Here is a 22,230-nt window from a genome sequence, read left to right as displayed (position 1 = left end):
CAAAAGGTAGATTTATTTTAATAAAATAATAAAATTTGTATGTCGGTTATGACTGTTTTGTATTGGTCGATTTATTAAGTAATTTTATAAATTCATCACGACCCTCACACGGCTGAATTTTGATTGTTAGTATTTTTATAAATTGTTGCGCAAAATAATTATAATATAACTTAGTTATTGAAATGTATATTAATCGAAGATTGGGTGGGTGTCAGTGGGTTCAAAGCAAAGGAAGCCACACTTATTTTTATATACTAAAATTGTATTTATAATTCTTGCTCCCGAGCAATCAAGGCTAATATCGTATTATACATAAAAAGTTAATTAATGTATCATTTTATTCCAAATCACTTGTTTTTTTATATCATAGGTAGGCGGACGAGCATTTCGGCCACCTGATGGTATTTGGTCACCAACGCCCATAGACATTGCTATTGTAATAAATATTAACCATCGCTTACATCGCCAATGCGCCACCAATCTTGGGAACTACGATGTTGTGTCCCTTGTGCCTTTAATTACACTGGCTTACTCAACCTTCAAACCGGAATACAACAATACCATGCAATGCATGCAATACTGCTGTTTTGCGGTAGAATGGTACCTTTTTTTTTAACGCTGGAAAAACGCCTTACGCGTTTCCCCCACGGGAACAGTGGGGGGGTATGTGGGGCTAGCCGGTGTCCAAGGCGCCGAGTACGCCCCGAACATCGGAATACCCACTAAAAAACCAGCGGTACCCTTTCCGTCTTAACAAGGAGCGCCACAGGATCGCTTTGACATGCTACCGTGGCGAAGTGGATGGTACCTACCCAGACAAGCACAAATACGGGTTGGCGGTCAAATTTCTTTCAATATATTCGATTCAGGTTTCCTAACGATCTTTTCTACACCACTGAACTGAAGAATTACACGGTACTTATCCTGATTAGAGCTCTTTTAATTAGAGCTTTTCATCTAATTAAAAGCGTTTACATATTGACTTAGCAGACAAGTATAATTATTATACTTAAAAAAATAAAGAAATAATAATAAAATTAAACAATTCAATACTATTTTTCAAATGATAAAACCCGCACTTATATATGTGTAACGCTGTCACGTAGGGTCAGTAAGGGCGCTCGACAAATAAATTGACTCGGTCCTTTCTCATAGAATGTGGTTTGCCATTTAGTTGTCACCACACATTTCCGATGGCAGGTCCCATTCTTTTGTTTCATTGTCTATGAGAGTGTCAAGGAAACGCGTGATATAATGTTTTAAGCGATCTCTAGCGAGCCTCAAGTTGCGTTGATAGAAGATTAAATTGTCTCGTCGGTACGATTTATACGAGTATATAGTATGTTCTAAGGTTTTTTTTAAATCTTTTAAGTTGGTGCGTATGTGCCGTGGAAAGTAAAGCCATAGGTCCTACATCTTATATCTCTCGGTCGTTTCATATCCTCTCGGACTGTGAAAGTAAGTAAATTGAAAGAGCAACTTCATACGCTTGCACTATAAGTTCCTTAAGTAGTTAGTTAATCTCAATCGTGGTTAAAACACAGGAAATCAAATATGTTTCATAATCATACTATTTAATTTTAATGAAAATTAAAATACAATTTTATTTATAAACTTGAAATTTATCTTTAATACTTAAATTTACTTTTACGATTTCATTTGTCACTGCTTGTATCTTTGTTTGAATCAAATTTATTAGTTACAAAATAAAAATTTTATTATTTTACATTGTTTTTTACTTCTCATGTATATCATAGCTCAAGTATATCTCTACTTATGACTTTATAAATAAGTTTTCATGCCAATTGTTTTCACATGTGTACAATATACACACAAATAGTAGTATAGCGAATATACGTACTGACACGATTCTAGAACTTTTGTTTATATTTATAAAAGACAAAAGACTATCCGTCTTCAATTTCATGGAATTAGAAATTGTATACTCAGAGTGATAATGTATTTATTTACTAAATATTTACCGAAAAGTATCAAAGTCAAAAGTTTCAGTCTTTCAATTCAAAGAGCATTTGTTAAATCAAATAAAGTTATGAGCAATATTAAAAGGAATAAAGCAAATTAGATTATAATATGCTCGCTCTTAAAATTATTTTAGAACGACAGCCGATGCTATCTACTTTTTTTTGTATATAATATCCTCGGACATTATTCACACACGGTCATCTGATCCCAAATTAAGCCGAGCTTGTACTATGGAAACCAGACAACGGATATACTACTTTTCTTTAGTAAATACAAACTTATATATAGATAATTATACCCAGACTCAGGACAAACAGACATGTTCATGCACACAAATGTCTATCCTGGGTGGGAATCGAACCCATAACCTTCGTCTTGAAAGGCAAGTATCTAACAACCAAGCCAACCGACTTGTCAATAATTTGACAAGTCGGTTGACGTGGTTGTTAGATACATATATTGTTAGATAGATTTGTTGATTAAAAATTAACGCAACAGACGATTTTATTGTTCGTTGACTAAGACAACTTTGAAAATGTGGTTATCGATTCTTGGACCGTTTTCTTGTGAATTCATTCGTGTTGACCAAAGAGCATTGCATATTATAAAACTAAGTGCCGTGCATTATATCTTAAACGAATTGCAATATACGCACGACACATACCAACAATAAGGTTATAATATAAAATCATTATAAACGTATTTATTTAGGTAATAGTTTATCAATTGACTGCCTCGTTAGTCTAGTAACTTGATGTAAGGCAGACCCGGAGGTCCTGGGTTCAATTCCCAGGTCGGGCCAATAAAACGTTATTGGGTTTTTCTGTCAAAACATTCTCAGTAAGAGCCCGGATTCTGGAAGTTGGAAGTGTGTACATTCCCGTGCCTCGGAAACCACGTAAAGCCGTTGGTCCTGCGCCTGAACACTTTCTGATCGTGTCGGATTGCCGTCCCATCGGATTATGAGAGTTAGGAAATAGAGAGTGCACCTGTATTTGCGTACACCCTTGTGCACTATAATATCTCCTGCGTAGTTGGCTAACCTTGAGATGGCACGGTGGCCGCCGTGGCCGAAATCTGTCTGGGGGACATTATTATAGTTTATCAAACAAAATATTATTTTTTTTCAAAACGGAATAAAACTTTAGGAATTACAGGAAATATCGCAATTTATACAAACGTAAGACATACATATTATATGCTATTTTTAAAACTTTCATATATAACATTATTATATTTAAAAAATATCATTTAAAATTAGAACACTGTTATTAGAAAATTGATAGAAGTAGCAAATTTACTTACAGTATGTATAATAATAATAATAATGAATACTAAGCAACTTTTAGATATTAAAAATAATTCGATAAATTCTAATAAAAATTTCTTATCATATAAGTAATTTTAATTACGCAAATTTTTCCGTTAATATTAATAACGTCACTAATACCTCAACTTAATTAGAACAACGTAGTTAGATTTCAGTCAGATTGACCATATACTAATAATCTTAGTATATATGTTTGTATGTATACCATCTCAATGGGATGTTGTGGTTAAGCGTTGACAGCCTCTGATACGGCTATTGCCTGCTTACGTCATATAAGATCTTCATGACATAACAAGATACATGCCAAATACAATAATCTGTATTGAGATAGGAAATAACAAAACAATAAAAAGTAATCAATTATGAATCGAATAAAAAAAAAATAAAGTGCGTGCGTAAAATGTTTCACTAAAACTAGACTTTCAAAAAAGGCTTTCATTTAAATAAATAATGCTAAAAAATGATGAACAACACAATGAATATAACAGTATTCAATCTGGATTATTTAAAAGTGATTGAGACGTAAATTTCAAATGATTATTAAAATTAATTGAGACTTAATTATGAAATAATTTATCAAAATTCAAAATCGATTGGTTATTCTGTAGGCAAACTCTCTAAAGTTATATTTAAATTTATGAAAGATATGCAAAGCTTGAACCAAATTGAATATCATTATGAAATTTGTACCTAAGGTAGGTTGACTTAAGTAATTTATTCTGATAATAAAATATTTTCATAAAGTATTTATTTCGTCAAAGATCATATTATAAAAATAATATGTTTTTCCTAACAACTAAACAAACTATTTTATCTTTTAGTTTGTATCTAGTTTCAAAGTTTATTTTAATTAATATTATAAAAGCAGACGAGGAAACGGACGTGATTGCAAGTTTCCTTGTATGTTTATATACCGTCACGCACTACTAACCACGATACCACGCATTTTCACTCACCATTTGAATTAGCTGCATTGAGGTAGTGGTACCTAAGACGGGGAAATACATAGAAAAGTAATTAAATATAAAACATAAGTTAAGAAGCATAATACTAATACTTAACAAAATGATATTCCAAGACATATGTACATATATAAAAATAATTTAATAATAATAATGTCCTCCAGACCGATTTCGGCCAAGGCGGCCAATCTCAAGAGAGATTAGCCAACTACGCAGGAGATATTATAGTGCACAAGTGTGTGCGCATACACAGGTGCACTCTCTTTTCCTTAACTCTCATAATCCGATGGGACGGCAATCCGACACGACCGGATCTTTCCGGTCCTGAACTCTTGTTCAGGCGCAGGACCAACGGCTTTACGTGCTTTTCGAGGCACGGGAGTGTTCACACTTCCAACTTCCAGACTCCGGGCTGCTACTGAGAATTTTCTGACGGAAAAACCCAATAACTTTCATTGGCCGGACCTGGGAATTGAACCCAGGACCTCCGGATCTGCGGCTTTATATCAAGCCACTAGACCAACGAGGCAGTCGTTGCCTATATATTAAACATAACATAATATCTAAATAAAAATATTACTAGCATGAAATAAAAGAATAAAGATAAAACAAAACAAGAAAATCTTGGCCTCTCAGAACATCTGAAATAATTTCAAATACAAATAAATCACGAAATGACAGAGGAGAAAGATAACATATCTCTTATACAAAACTTCCTTGTGCTCTCTATCAGAAAACTATAAATTTGCCGTAGGACTCCACTCGTCGAAATTTTCTTACACTGGTAAAGTTCCAGTCGTAAATATTTTAAAGTAACTTCTAAAGGAAAAGTGACACCGAGTGTTGACGCTTCTGCGGAAAACTTGGAGGTGGCCAGCGCGACAAAATAACCCTGTCGAAACTGAGTCCGAACTTCAAATATAAAAGTTTCGGATGGGATAGTACCAGCGACTCGTTTGTTTTCCAACAATGCATTTCTCAGTATTCCCAGGGGACAGGGACCTTTTGTCATAGTCCTGGATTTGGAAGCGTACGCTCAACAAAGTTAATGCACGTACTCTTTCTAGCCTTGTTTGTTTGTAGAATTTTGTTTCCTAGATTTGAAATATATTTTGAAAATATAGTATATGATTTTCAAAATATATTTCAAATTGAGTTCATGGAAAAACCAATATTGATCTTCTTTTTATTGTAACAGCCTGTGAATTTCCCCCTGCTGGGCTAAGGCCTCCTCTCCTTTTTTTGAGGAGAAGCTTTTGAGGATTATTTTACTAATTATATTATTACGCTTTCTATCTTATGAACTTTACAGTTTATTTAAAAAAAACTTGTTCTTTAGTTCGAAACAAGATTAATTTCGAACGATCTGTAGTTCAAGAAAACAAAAACTTTGAATAGAAATATTGGCTTCCATCATATAAAAATTCAATAATTTTTATAATTTGAATATTTATCTCCTTGAAAATACTTCGCTTGCTCCGACGAATGTTGAAAAGGTCACATTTTAGTAGGTAATAATACATATTTCAGGGGCCCGATAATTTGGGTTGTATCCAAAAAGGGTTTGTGAAAAAGCAATGCATTGCCATCGTAAGTCTGTAATCCCGTGTTCCACATATTATGTCCCAATTATAATTTTATTTGCTAGGCCCTACTGGGACTCTTATTATCCACTCGTAAATAGCTTAGTGAGGGTACGTTTGTAATTCAATTTCGTTACGTTCTTAATTCTCCTTAGTTGAGATAATTCTATGAGTTTTATACCTTTTCGGTTTTGTAAAAACAGTAACGTAGAAACTCAAATTAATTTTCTTCCTAAATTCCCAAGTAATAGTAATTACATTGGTATCAATGAACAAGTATCGATAGTATCTCGTACATTTTATCAACGACGAGACCTTATTTTTGTTGTTGAATTGGAAAAGAAATCAAGTGCTAATTTTATTTTTGTCATTAAAACATCAGAATGATATGTAGTTAAAAAAAAATAAGTGGCATCTGTTTTGAAATAAAAATGTCGTTCATCAATAACATATAAATAGCAATTTGTTATTGACTTTGTAACTATTTGTACAGAAGTTATATTTCAAGAAATATAATAAATCGTTATACAAAATAAAATACTTCTCTCCATTTCTTTTAAAGATTGTTCACGTTCTCGATTCCCATGACAGAAAATTATATTCAACTTTATGGTCGGAGCAAAGTGTATGTTATTTTATGTTACAACCGAATAGACAGTCGAAATGATACTGAGCAATTCCCCGTCCGCCATTATTATTAACTTTATTTCCCGCGCAAGTAAAAGACGTACAATCGAATACTCAAGAGGGAGCGTTCTCGGCACCCTGATACACTGAATTATTTATACGCCAAGCCAACACACGTTCCGCTGGACTTATGAATGTACACACTTTAGCACTTATGAAGAGTTAATAAATTATAGCTACCAGCATCGCCTGATGGTATGGTCTCACGAAACTCCAATCGTTCGTTCTTCTGAGTTATATCTGCAACTCACGGATGTTGAGCGTTTTTACAAGTCTCCGTCTTTGTGTAATGTTTTTGTTACGAAAATTTTTTGCGCTTCAGCGTGTAATGTCATTTAAGGAAATGGTTCATTTATTTGCGGGAAGTGTTTATTGGAAAATTATTGTTATGTTGTTACCGAGATATTTGTCAGAATGATTTCTTGCGCGTTCAGTTACGATTTATAGATATTTATTTTATGTAATATATCCAATGAATGTTATAATCTCTGAATTTTATTCGTCTATTATATTTTGGAATCAAGTTTCGTGCACTTTCAACGCCTAAAATGTGGTTGTTGTTAGAATGTGAAATATGTGTTTGTACGCGAATCGATAACTAAATGAACAAAGGGATCAGGTATGTTGGCTAAAACGAAGCTGTTAATTATAGATATCGTTTGATATTCAATCCTATTCGAAATAAAATTAAATCAAGCTCTATTTAATAGTGCAAATTTAATATTTAATTATTTTTTATTCAGATATTTTCAAGTAGTAAGAAAGCCTACAATGTAAATATCAAACTATTGATCAAAGGCCTCCTTTTTTATGAAAGGTCATAAGAAGAAGACTTAAAGCTGTCGCTGTCTAAAAAAAACTCTTGGTAGAATTTCATCCGACATACCATGCAGGTATAATCACGATGTTTTCCGTCAAGATATCAAATGCTCTGAAATATTTCAATAGCGTATGTCCCCGAAGCAATAATACTGAATATCGGTCGAAATTGAATTATTTATCAAACTCGCAGATATCAAACGGTTTTATAGACGATAAAGTATAAAATTATTATTTCCATGTTAATAGCGTCGATAAATCCAGAGTGTTATGCCTCGTGACGTCACAAGGTTGTAAGTCGAAGTCTGACGAAGACTTTAATAACCGAATGTCGGGCAGATCAAGTTTTAAGACTTTGTAAGGCATCAGATATTTGAACCATAAATCTTATATCGTCAAATATATTAAACCTCGCCTTGTTTCAAAGTTTCTGAAAAGTTTCTATGGCTAGTTTATACATAGTATAAACGGGTAGGTATCAATTCTCTATATGCAATATCAAGTGCATTGATATTTGAATATACAAATGTTACATATGATATTTGAATATACAAATTATTTGGTGATTAAATTGGTTCATTATAAATTAGGTAGTTTATAATTTGTTGGGGGTATTGTTTATTAAATTTCATGCAAATATATAGGGTTGATTGCATTTATTCATCATACCTGAATAGGTATTATTTAGTAAGTATTCTAAACTAGCAGCTGACAATTAAATTAATATTGAAAAATGTACTGAAATGAAGTATATTTTGATATGATTTTATTTCATTGGAAATCTGTGTTATAATAGCCTTAATGATAATTCGGCTTTGTTTCGGGTGGGTTTTAAGCTAGTCCTTTTCTATTAATATTTTCGATCGCTATTATTTATATTTCTGGTACATAAATCACTATTATTTATATTTCTGATACATAAATAGAACATCACGGATTCAAACCCCGACATACAGCTGAATTTCCATGTACTTAATGAATGTTTATAAATGATTTCGTGCTTAGCTGTAAAGAAAAACATCGTTTAAAAATCTGTATGAGTTAAATGAATTTCTGCCGTGTGTCCACTGACACCGACCAGCATTAGGAGAGGAGCCATTTGCCCAGAATTATTGCTGAAATTAATTGGCTAGTGCTTAGTTTTAAACTTCTTATGACCTGTATAATTTAAACTATTACTAATAACAACACTAGCATCGATTTTAATACACTATTGTTATTTTACTTTGGCTATAATCACTATCGAAAATTTCAGGAAAACTTATGTAAAAATGTTTTAATTTTTTTATTGATAAATCATCATAAGCTACCAAACAAAAAAAAACACGAAATCGATTTTTTCTTTTTCACTTTGTCTTTGTCCGTCTTGTCTTTCTGTTTTTTATAGAATACCCAAATACTTTTTCAAAGTGCGCTGGTATTTTGATTAATAATATATCATCATTCTACGAAAAAACTTTGAAAAAGAATTCAACTTTAAAATAATAAGTCGATTGATTTTCAGAACAGCCGCCAACTTCGACCGTTGTTAATAAATAACAAGACCTTTCGAAGAATATTTGACATTTCGATTCTGATTCACTGAAATTGATTTAGAAAAGAGTAAGCTTTTTGGAAGCACATATTTTTTTAAAATAAAATATATTTTACCTTTCCATTACAAAGTTCTGGTAACTGGCATTTACCTATATACACTTATTCTAAACCTAAGCTATATAATGAATATTGTTGTGTTTTTCATGGAAGGGTAGGTGACTCCGTTTAATTAAAGGAGAAAGGACACGACAAGGTTAATGACACATTGACGATGTAAGGAATTGTTAATAATTCTCACTGCGTCAATGCATATGGGCTATGGAGACCACTTACCACTATAAAAAATTGTGTTTGCGTTTGACCTAATTACAATCTCTACATACCTATACCAAAGAGCTGACTTGTATAGATAACGAACGTTAACCGAAAATCGGAAGTTCAAACTTGGGCAAGCAACAATGAGTTTTCATTTTGTTAATAATATTTTTTTCTTTTAATGTATCTCGCGCTCGATGGGCAAGGGAAACATTGTGAGAAAATCTGCATGTATCAGTTGCACTTCTTTCACATGTGTATCTATGAAATCGCATTGAGGCAGCCTCAAGAGGGGAAGAACCTCAGCCAGGCCTAATATCCCCTATATTTACAACCTGTCCCCAAAGTTTGACAGGAGAAAAAACTGGCATAAGCCTTTATCAATAAATATTCTTTCTTAAATTGTATTACATTAATAATCTCATATTTACTTAAGAGGTGGATCATAATGAATTCATCAAAACGGACTAAAATATGCAAATATTATTGGACGGGGACACACATCGGTGCCTAAGCACCCCTTCATTTATATTGCACCATTATTTACATTGTTTATGCAAGCATTTTTGTATTATAAAAATGAAAAAAAAACATAGATTATTATTTACTTATAAGTTTTTATATTTTTCGCATGTTTATTGTATACCCAACCACCCAATATATTACCAATTAATTAAAGACGATTTGTTACCAAATTAGTCTGTCATATCATATATACCACCCAGCAGTGAAGAAGCTTGGTGGAATTAACTCTAATCATCGCAGGCATTTTTTTTTCAATATTAGTATTTCCTTAACTGTTCATTTACTTTACAATATCCCTTTGCTCCATAGAATATTTTAGCGTTCAACAAATATATCAAAATGTACAAAGTCACCATCGTTATAGCAGCTATTAAATTAATAATGAAATCTCCAGTGAACCCGGGCGTGGAGCGTTCTAACCATGATCGAACCCCGGACCGATTAGATCGCGTCATTGATTGTTTAATGACTGCCGTCCGATTCCTATCAACGTCCTGTTTTAAAGTTTAATCACTTTATTTGTTGCTATAATTGTTCAGAGGTTCACGACGAGAAAATTTTAATTAAGAAAGCATCAACTGTGCTCGGAAGCGAATCCATTTTCTGGTATAATAGTAAAAATGTAATTATTTCCGAAAACTGTGAATTTGCAACATTATTTTTCAAAAATAGAACTTCGTTTTCGGTTTAACACGAATACAGAGCTGGGATTTACTATTACTCACATTTAGATATTGAATATGTAATTTTGCATTTTAATCAAATTAATTAATATTGCTACATTATAATAAAAACTTATAAGCCCTTTCCTGTAGGAGCTCTATACACTCAATGTAAAAGCAATGTGGGCCTAACGATTTGATGGCCCGTTTGTCAGTCTGCCTACCTATTTAAAATAAGAAAACATATCATAAATAATTAAGATTAATTAATTAAAGCTTTGTAGAAATTACTATTATATATGAAGTTGAAAAAATTATGAAATTCCGTTGACCTTTGCGCACACTTTTAATTAAAAAACAATTACAATTACTTTGTTTTAAAAATATCCGTGTTACATTCGGTTATTTAAATAATTAAATATTCAGAGTGTAAACATTAATAGCAGGATATAATAATGATTGAAACATACAAAATTAAACCCTTGCTTTCGCCGTTTTTTGTATTTACAATTTACATTCGAGTCCGAAAAGTCGTAACTCCAAACTTTGACTTGCGTATAATATTTACTTTCGTATTTAAAAAGTAAAACAACATATGTCACTTTTAATAATTTAAAATCACAAGAAATACTACTCAGCAAAATAATAAAGAAAATTAAAAATTTTACTTACACTTAAATTTCGATTTAACAATTCTTGTTTGTTAATGTGTTGTGGAACTGGAAAAAGGTTAAAAGTAAAGTTTAAAGGAAAGGGTTAAAAGTCTTCCCGCCTGTTAAAGGGAAGGCTTGATTTAACTACGCTCGACTAATGCTGGTTGGCACATTCACATAATCTCATTCTACACAACCAGGATTCTTCATGATATTAACCTTCACTGCCAAACACGACATAAAATTCAGCACATAAAAACTCGAACCTTGAACTCGAAATCTTCGGCGATGATTCACGTATTCCAGCAACTGAGATGGCCCAGTAATAATTTACATTAAAAACATAAATTTAATTCACATTGTAAAACGAATGCGACGAACGTAACAGGAAAAACAGTGGTATATGATAACAAAAGTTTTTATTGTAAACAATTAAAAGTTTGAGGCTTGTTGGGGACAAAGCCATGTAATAATTTATTTTCGTTCCTTCTAGTTTGTTTTGTTTATTTAAATACCGCCGTTTCGATTCTACGAGATTGGAATTGGGTGAGTAAATTTCTTATCACTGTGTTTATTACGGTTTCAGATTAAATTAACTGTTCTTTGCGATTAGGCGGATTATTTGTTTAAATGTTTCTGAGGAATGTGGGAAACATAAATAATGAGAATTCGTTATAAAATTATTAGATAAAATTTTTTTTCCTTATTTTATACAATATACGCACTTACGTAAAAAAGATCAAACATGATTCCCTTTGACTAGACTTTGAAATAACTTTAACTTTTCTTTATATTACAGACCAATTAATTTTTAATTAGCTTTCAATTAGCATATTCGTTAAGAACGTTATTGAATTTTGAATTTATTATATGATGTATTAAATTTTTATTCAAGGAAATTTCCGAGTGCTATAAAAACAGTATATAAAAACAAAAATACATTTAAAAATCAATAAATACGAATCTTTGTAATAAATAAAATTAAAAATATTAATAATAATAAAAAGCGTATTTTCTTTTTTTTTATTTAATTTTAATTTTATATGTTATAAAAATGACTGTACATAGGTTAAAAATAGATAAAATAAAAATAATATAAATTAATTCCAAATTGAATTAGAATTGTTTTATATTTTATAAATCCGAATCAAAATAAATGTTCAAGAAGGAAATTATAAACCCTTTTTAATCGTTTTGTTAAAAGACTAATTTTAATATAAAGCTATCAACTTCCAGAATGTAGATTTTATTGAGAAGAACCTGCTACATCTCGCTCCTTTCTTAAATTCGACAATATTTGTATATACAAATGCAACGATATTTCACTCGTCGGTAACAAAAAAATATTTTACACAAAACATTTATATAACAACACAAATATTGATTTTCCACATTAATATTGAATACGTTATAAATTTATTAAAAAATGCAGTTAAAAAAATTAAAAACAATAATTTTTCCTTAACAATAATTTCAACAATTGTTTTGAAATCGACATTTAAAGGTCGGTCCTTTACAGCATTATATACAATCACTGTATCATAAATTATGTCTATTAAATTAAGCCACGATACAGTGTGGCTCATACGTGCCATTATAACTAAGGTCACTATGCTTGATGTTACTAGATTTGGGATAATAAAACGTTTTTTAAAAATTCGTTGACCAATCGTAGCTTTTACAAAGCCCTACCACCATGTAAGTAACCTAAAATCGTTTTTATAACAATACTTCTTTTTTATAGTATTGGTTGGCGGACGAGCATATGGGCCACCTGATAGTAAGTGGTCACCAACGCCCATAGACCAATACGCCACCAACTTTGGGAAATAAGATGTTATGTCCCTTGTGCCTGTAATTAAAATGGCTCATTCACCCTTCAAACCGAAACACAACAATAACAAGTACTGTTGTGGTAGAATATTTGATGAATGGGTGGTACCTACCCAGACGGGCTTGCACAAAGCCCTACCAGCGGTCACGATCATCAGAAATTATTATATATATTTGGAAGTTTATATCAACGTTCTGTTTTCTATATATTATTCAAATATTTTCTACCTCTTCCGTATCGTTGTCCTAATGGAAACATAAACTTTATTAATGCAAACGTTTCAAATGTCATCTTAGAAGACGTCACTTTAAATTTTGTATATTTAAGTTACAGCTGCGGTGACATTTCTCTTTAAAATATTGTGCGCGTGATTGTCATGACTTTAATGGTAAGAGTATCAAAGAAATGAGGCTTATTCAACCCACTGTTCCATTGTGGATAAACATGAAGTTCACAATGTTTTCACTAATATTAAATAATATTAAATGACTTAACATAAATACAAATTAAAGCCGTGAAAACTTAGTTGTTGTCACCTAGATATTAACCTGTAATCTTCGGTTTAAATCTAGTTGCTATAATGTTCCTTTATCATAAAGGCCCATAATGAAATGAGCATTATAATACTTTGAAGGATACTGTGAAAATGAAATTGCTTAGTTCGGTTTTGTGTCACAAATATACTACGAACGTGTGCATTCGTTGTTTCAAAAAAAAAAAAAAACAAATTATGTATAGCGATGGACTATCCTTAGTTCAATAGATTTTTGGCTACCCTATTCTTAGCTTCGACGTGTTTAATGTTACGTCAAAATGGCGAACGGGATTGATTTGATTGACAATGCCAGACTTTTAACACAGATGAGTAGCGTGTTTTAACAGGTTTTGGCATGTTATACAAAACGTTAAATTAATGTCGAATGAGCTGTCCTTTGCCATCATTAACGACATTGACATTCTGTTAGCGCATACCAATGAACAATCAATTAAAAAAATATATTATGTTGCCTCTACATCAAAAGTGGACCTTACAATGAATAGTAACAGCCTGTGAATGTCCCACTGCTGGGCTAAGGCCTCTTAAGAGATGGTATAGAGCTTATTCCACCACGCTGCTCCAATGCAGGTTGGTGGAATAAACATGTGACAGAATTTCAGTGAAATTAGAAACATACAGATTTAATCACGATGTTTTCCTTCACCGTAAAGTAAAGCACGAGATGTGAGATAATCACAAATTAAGCACATGAAAACGCAGTGGTGCTTGCCCGGGTTTGAACCCACGATTATCGGTTAAGATTCATGCGTTCTTACCACTGGGCCATCTCGGCCATAATGAATACAATGAATGATATGTATAAATATCACTTTTTAGAAACAAATAAGGTAAAAAGCCACGCAAAGAGCGGTCTATCACTGAAATTTTATCTTCCAGACTATATAGACTTATTGTTATTTATATATTTATTCGTTTGTACGAATAGGTATTCCTTTGCTTCATTGCTTTTTTATATGTTTGATTAAATTACTTTTACTACTCTTGACTTTGCTTTGGTAACAAACATAAATATTATTTTTTAAATAACGAACGAAGAATACTAAAGACTTCATACTTTTAAGTATCAAATATAGGTGCCCTAAATTTCAACCATATTGTTCCTGTTATCTTTCAGTACATTTATTAGGCCTAACGACTCGGCTAACACCGTTTTAATGTCTATCCTCCCTCTTATCCCCTCTTACTTCCCCCTGACCACAATTTTGGGTTCACTAATCAGATAACCGCTTAATGATGGAAATCGCATTAGCAAAAATGTCAGCACTTTTATGTGGGTAAATGTAAAATTACTTGGAAAATTAGTTGCGTAACTCGACCCCATAATTTTGCTTTCTCTCATTATCGTAAGAGGATAATCATAGGACAGTACTACAGATTATAACCATTTATTAAAACATAATGAAATAGATACCCAAATTTGTGGAGATGCCTTTTCATAAAAGATATATCTTAGAAAATACTTTTCCGCCTTTATCATTAGTGTTCAAAATCATAAAATATTTTTTATTCAAGTAGACTAATAAAAACTTTTGAACTGTCTTGTTTTAGAATTATATTGATATGTATCGTCCACCATTTTAGAAAGTAGATTCTACTGTAGCGGGCAAGACTTATATTTCGTTTTTAACTATGTAATAATAGGTATAATTATATATCGATTGATTGAACTCTCTATAATATAATATATATACATATATTATAAAGAGTTCAAAAATAAGCTTCAAACCTTTTTAAAAAGGGAGATGAGGCTTAGCCCAGCAGTGGGACATTTACAGGCTGTTACCGATTGAACTCTATATGATTATATTTTCGTACATTGTATGGGTTAAGCGCTATAATTTTAACTTACATCTTTTATTACGCCGTGTCGGGTCTGCATGTAGATTCAAAGACGAAAACTTTTTAATTTTTTGAAATGTTTTATTTGCATATTGACTATCGAAAATCTATTACAAATTCTTTTAATATAACCTCTGAACTATCGAGACAGTGAGTTACTTAGCGAAGCTGTCTTAAAGTAATGAACAAGAACTGCCTTTTGTCTCACAAAAGAAATATCTTCAAGTTGATGAGTTGACACACGAAAAAGAACTATGAAAGTAACAAACTTACATTATTAGTGTTTTTAACTTTTGTCCCGGGCACACAGACAAATGGTCCATCTCATAATGTAAATGATTACACATAAATACATTAACCGTCAATTTATATACCATCAACTATGATTAATAATTATGCTTGTCCCTTATACTTGTACTCTTGCACCCTCACCCAAGAAGGTAGATTATAGTAATTCAAAGTATTGCTGTTTGATTTTATAATAACCGTTGATTAAATGGTACCAGTCCATGGGTTTGCGCGAAATACCGTAAATAATAGAGTAAATATAACAATTACCAAAGAAAAAATTATGTGCAATTTATATTTTTTTTTATAGAATAGGAAGGTGGACGAGCATATGGGCCACCTGATGGTAAGTGGTCACCAAACGCCCTTAGACATTGGCATTGTAAGAAATGTCAACCATCGCTTATAGCCAATGCGCCACCAACCTTAGGAACTAAGATTTTATGTCTCTTGTGCCTGTAATTACACTGGCTCACTCACCCTTCAAACCGGAACACAACAATATCAAGTATTGCTGTTTTGCGGTAGAATATCTGATGAGTGGGTGGTACCTACCCAGACGAGCTTGCACAAAGCCCTACCACCAGTAATATATTTAAGAGTAGATATAATAGATGCGTGGATTATGTAAAATAACTTACAATAAGTGGCAGACGTGTGACTAATAATAAGAAGTTAATATAAATAAAAAATAAAAATAGATTCATTGATACAAAGAATAATGCAGCATCAATCAAGCATCGATATACAATAAATTGCATATTATAAAAACATTTTGAATGAATATATAATATATATATGCCAACTTTCATAGTAATTGATCAAACAGTGTCGAAGTCTATTATTTTCAAGAGATATACTAACCTATTTTATATATAAGGCTACTTACTATATGCACATTTTGATGCAATCTCTATTTTGAGTGTCCAAGCTTACCTGCCAAATATTTGATGTTGCAACACGTCTCCGCTACCTAAAGCTGAATGGCAACACCCTGAGGCTGCAGCGGCCCGTGCAACCGACAGGCCACGTCTAACGAACGCTGACAATGACAAGCTCTGAAAACGCACCCGCTCCGGATTAATTCGCAGGCATTAATTAAACGCTGTATATTGAAGCCGATGCAGGAATAGTAATTTAAACTGTCCACGAGTTTTGGTATATGATGAAAATTTTAATTAAATTTAATATTTTTTTATTATAAATTAATCCAACCTTATTATTGAATGAATATTAACATTATTTATTATAGAGTTTATAAATTGTATGGTATGTAAATCGATATGTTTCGGTGAATCATTAAATATAATTTTATTAATTCTTGTTGAATGTCAAAACAGATGAAGCAAACTCATATTCCTCGTTTCAATGCTTTGAAATTCAACCGCACGTGACTATAGCTATCCTCACTCTGACGCAGGTTAATATAGATATCTCAACAAACAATTTTGCGACCCTTGTTACGTCGGCCGTAATAACTTCATTGTGATACCGATGGTACGAAACATTACATACTGTATATTGTACAAAACATAACTAAACACAGATCTCGCAAACACGTTGCAAGTTATAAGCGTTAGCGGTTCTCGTTGGATAAGTTAATTTTTTGTAACAGCAAAATATACAATAATACAAATTTATGATAATGCTGTAGACTTCAATTGATATTTAAAACACATTCAGATGTTATAAGATAGGATACGCTTAAATAAGCATAAACATTTTTGATGAGCTGTGGTTTCCGGTCTATGAGATTAAAGCCCATTTCAACCCATGAGCATCTTCATTTGCTCAAATTAGAGCATTTTTTTTTAAATTCCAATTGTATGTTTTTTGTCAATTTCACTATCATTACATAACGAGTCAACTATTCGCATAGGTGCTTAAAGCTAACTTACCTTCGAAAGCATTTCTATGTTGTGTCAGGTTGGCCATAAATGTCTCCTTAATCAAATAAAATGCTTGTAAAATAAAATGTTGTTTTTAAACCCTTTAGTAATTATTTAACCCTTTTAGTAGTGGCAATGTCTGCTTTGAAGTGATCTTATCACTTACACCACACGCTCATCCGTCTTTGTCCTCAAGACACCTGCGCGACCTCCAATTATCAATGTAATTGGCTATTCAAAGTTGGCGCGATGGGGCGAGCACGGCATCGTTAATTAATAGAATCAACTGAACATTGAAATTTTCGCTCCAGCAGTCTGAAGCTACATGGAAGCAATTTCAAGTGAATTTATGTGGAATGGCATGACTTGAATAGCTTTTAAGCTAGTAGCTTAATATGAAAAGAATTTCGTTTTTAATTACTTGAAGTAAGCGAATAAATTAAGAGTATAAGACCACAGAGATGTGATAGATCTGATAAAGAATTATAAGGCTTTCAAATCATTAAAACTGAATAAAAGGTACATCATTTATTTAAAATATAGTGAAGTTTTGACTTATTAAGGAAGAAAAGTTGACAAATTCTTTTAACATTTTTCCATTCGAAAACAAATACAAAATTTCTAAGTTTCTCTCTAGTTTATTCTTTACACAACTTCAATGAAAGAAGAAGGTATAAACTCTTCTGTAAATGTATATTTGTTTTTATATGTATGTTTTATAAGTTTTTTGCTTATGAACCAATTTTGATGATTATTTCTGCGATTGCTCTAAAGGGATTTCATTGATATTGCACATTGTTAAATTCCTTTTTGTTTAGACAAATATTTGTAGTCAGTTTTTTTTAACATCAAGTATTTCAAATATATGAAAATAATTTGATTTGAAAAAAAAATCAAACAAAAAGGCCTATGCCTTAGGGCTATTAGTCGTAACTTTATCACTCAATTCATCACTAAACAAAACGCGAAAATCCCTGTAATTTTTCTTTGAAATCTACAAAACTGGCTAATGTTGCATGAAATTCATCAATAATATCATGAACCCTCATAAATTTACGTTAGAACTGATGCGGTGTTATCCATGGAGCCAAACAATATGTTGTTTTGATTGATCGAAGGGCTCCCGGGAAGGTACCGCGCGTTACCTACTTCATTCAATCAGGTGGTGCGTTGAAAATCCATTTGCAAAAAGTCATGATGATTGATGTGCTCAAGTTATAACTTGTTTATGATATTTGGGTTACAATTGTTATTTTTGTAGTACTAACGCAGATCCTTTTTAAATTATATTTACTTTAATATTGAACAATATATATTTAGTTTAGATTACCCCAAAAATGACTTCATGACAAAAAGTAATATACTAGTTAAATCGGGCCATGTAGCGTGCGTGTGAGGTGCGATTTGAAGGGTTGAAGCCACTTTTTCCCCTGAGGCGATCTTCGCCGAGCTACAAGCGGAGCATGGCACGGAGGGTCAGCGGATGCGTACGTGAAAACTATCCCAAGAACCCTCCGATCCATGTCGAGAACAGTCATCGAAGAGATTTTAGAAATGCACAGAAAATTTTAAATTAAAAAATTAATATGTATTTTGTATTACGTAGAATTTCATTATTTTTTTTAAATTCTTTTTGTCTAAATTAAAAACATATTATTTGACGTTAATCATACTTAATCCTTTTAAAACTTATTTAAAATCTATATAAACTACGTTTTCTAACTATAAAATGGATGGTTGTCTAATTAGACCGGACGAGGTCTGCACGGCTTGGGAACGGGGATTGAGGATGAGACCGTCAGGGATTACGCCAAAACCTACTGTGGAGTTAAACAGTTAAGCTTTCCCTGATTTGCCCAAGTTAGACGGCTCCTACCAAAGAGAACTCAGGTACGATCCGATTTGATCGAATTCATAGTTGACTAATGAGTTTGAATAAATATATTTGAATGGTTTTATTTCTAAGCCTGAATATAACATCACTATTTTCGAAAAAAAATTTTATTATTAGTATTGTTGTATTAAATTAATATTTAATAACTTTTAAATTAAACTTCACTTTTTATTCCTTGTATGTATATTAAAGTATATTAATATATAACCTACACAGATTTCTCTCCATAATCGGCTTTAAATAAAATAATTCGTACATAATACAGTTCGGATATCTATTAACTACTTAACACTGCCATATTAAGCCAAGATGGTCAAATGGATAGATTACGTGAATATTAACTAAAGATTGTAGATACGAACCGGGGTGAGCACTAGATAGTTTTCATGTTTAATTCGTAGTTATAAATCATCTGCATCACTTGCACGTAATTCGTACTCGTCTCTTGTATCTCGTGGCGAAATTCTATTCATGTGTTACAACCAACCAGCATTGGATCAGCGTAGAAGAATAAACTCGAAACCTCAAGACGAAAGGGGCTCTTTTTCCATCAGTGGGACATTTATACGTAGTTATATAAACGAAGGTGTTCGAATTTTAATCCACGGTCCTATTTATTAGCAGTCCTCTTTTGATTTGAGTCAACCAGTCTTATAACTGTGTGAGTAATAACATCTTCGTTTCGTAATTAATAAATTTATTGAAAACTCATTAATAAAAGAATGGGCGGATGCTGTGAGGTCAGTTGGCAACGTGCTTGCAACAGTATCTATTCAAAAGATGATGCATAGGTATATAGTAAAAATAATTTATAAAAATATCTATTAACACAGTTGACGGCTTGTAAGAGATAATAAATATTTCTTACGATACCAATTAATGGCGTTGGGGACCATTAATCACAAGGTTTACCATTTGCTAGTCTACTAACCTATTTTAAATAAAATAAAAAAATACTAACACGATTTAAAATAGATAAGCAAGATATAACTTGACTAAGCCGGCGCCGTGCTCCGTCTCAGTCACGCTTTCATTACAACAGACTCGAGTGTGAAATTATCACAATTTAGGCGGTCATTAGCGTGGTCGCACGGGAGAGATATCCCGACTGGGTATAAATCTGAATTTAATGACCACCGTTTCTGATATTTCCAAACAATGTTTCGGAACACGTCTGACTACGTGCTCCCATGTTGACCGTTCCTAGTTACTTCCTGAAAGGGATTCCAGAACAAACTTTTTGGTATAATACAGTTTCACAAATATCTTTATTATAATTCATGCCATTAGAACTAGTAACAGTGTTGGAAACACTGACGTCATCAATACTCGACAATATTAATGGATTTATCACCTAATTACCCAGCTTTTAATTCATATATTATTACTAAGAATTATAAAGTTACATATATACCTTTTAATAATATATTTTATTAATAATTTTCAAACGTGTATAATACAAAATTCTACCCCAATCACTATGAATAAGTAAGTGTAGTCTACTTGACGTAATTGACAACTAAGGTCAGGAGTAGAATGTTAGCTGTCGCTATTGACAGCTGACCTTTTAAGGCTACTATATAATTATAATTTTAAGAGTGTTATTTACGTCAAATTCAATAACGTGTGTGTCATTTTAAAATATTAATATAAATCAAAGGTCTTTCTATTATGTTCGAAAATACATTTGTAGTTTTTATTCAATTTTGAACTTTAAGTTTCTTACGTAAGGTTTAATACGATTCTATCAAAATATTTTAACTTTAGCAAACGTTAGCAAAAGCCGAGATAGCCTAGAAAGCCGAGAAGGCCTGGTTAGAATCGTGGGTTAAAGTTTTTCAAATCCGGGCAAGTTTTTTTTTCGGGCAAGAATTTTCATGTGTTTAATTTGTGTTTATAATTCATCTCTTGCTTGACGGTGAAGGAAAACGTCGTGAGGAAACCTGCATGTGTCTAATTTCATTGAAATTCTGCCACATGTGTTTTCTACCAAACCGCATTGGAGTAGCGTGGTGTGATCTCGACTGACATATAAATTCTCTCGTTTTTTTTTTTTTTTTATATGCCCCGGGATGGCAAATGACTCCACTCCACCTGATGGTAAGTGGTAGTAGAGTCCAAACGCGACGACGGCCAGTACAGTCGGGAAGAATGTTCTGTACTAGCCGTCCCCGCCATGCCGGCCCGCAAGATGCCTCTTCACGCCTCGTTTGAAGGAACCCGGGTTGTAAGAGGAGGGGAACACGTGAGCTGGTAAGGAATTCCATTCTTTGGTAGTGCGGCAAAGAAAGGAGTTGCCAAATTTCTTTGTGCGCGATGGAATTGATGTCACAGTTAGGCGGTGACATCGAGAACCAGCTCGCGTGGACTTAAGAAGGAAGGGGGAAGCAGGAATTAGAGAGAATAATTCCTCAGAGCACTCGCCGTGATACGTATTTATTTATTTTTATACATAATATCTATACATGCACTTCTATATGCAAAAATATACGAACACACTCACAAAATAACAAAGTATTCAAATAAAACTTGACATGTAATAGACACTAAACATGACTAACTAAATAAAAGTAAATATGAAATTAATACTATTTTTATTTTCCTCTTTAAACTATATCTGCAATCTAAAGGAAAATCCACTCGAAACCGCTTCGAACTTTATCATTCGAGTCCGTAAAACCATATTTTTCATTTCATCCTTTTTGTTTCGCTGTATTTGTAACGATCATCCCAGTTACGAGTTTTTATCCGAGCAAATCCGAACAAATGGATCAGCATCCTTAATAAACATAAAAATTCATCGAAACAAAGCTCGTCCCGATAAATTGTGAATTATTTTAACTTAAAATTTTAATACTTGCAAATTACTCTT

General features: G+C 32.4%; 1 protein-coding gene across 1 annotated transcript in view; it reads left to right on the top strand.

The window, feature by feature from the left end:
- Window positions 1-22,230, top strand: part of LOC126771194 (CUGBP Elav-like family member 4) — a 544,666-nt gene that overhangs the window by 521,581 nt on the left and 855 nt on the right. The window lies entirely within an intron of this gene.

This window comes from Nymphalis io, chromosome 10 (assembly GCF_905147045.1).
Source record: "Nymphalis io chromosome 10, ilAglIoxx1.1, whole genome shotgun sequence".
Classification (NCBI taxonomy): Eukaryota; Metazoa; Arthropoda; class Insecta; order Lepidoptera; family Nymphalidae; genus Nymphalis; species Nymphalis io.
The sequence above is the reverse complement of the archived record's forward strand: the minus strand, read 5'-3'. Positions and strand labels throughout refer to the sequence as shown.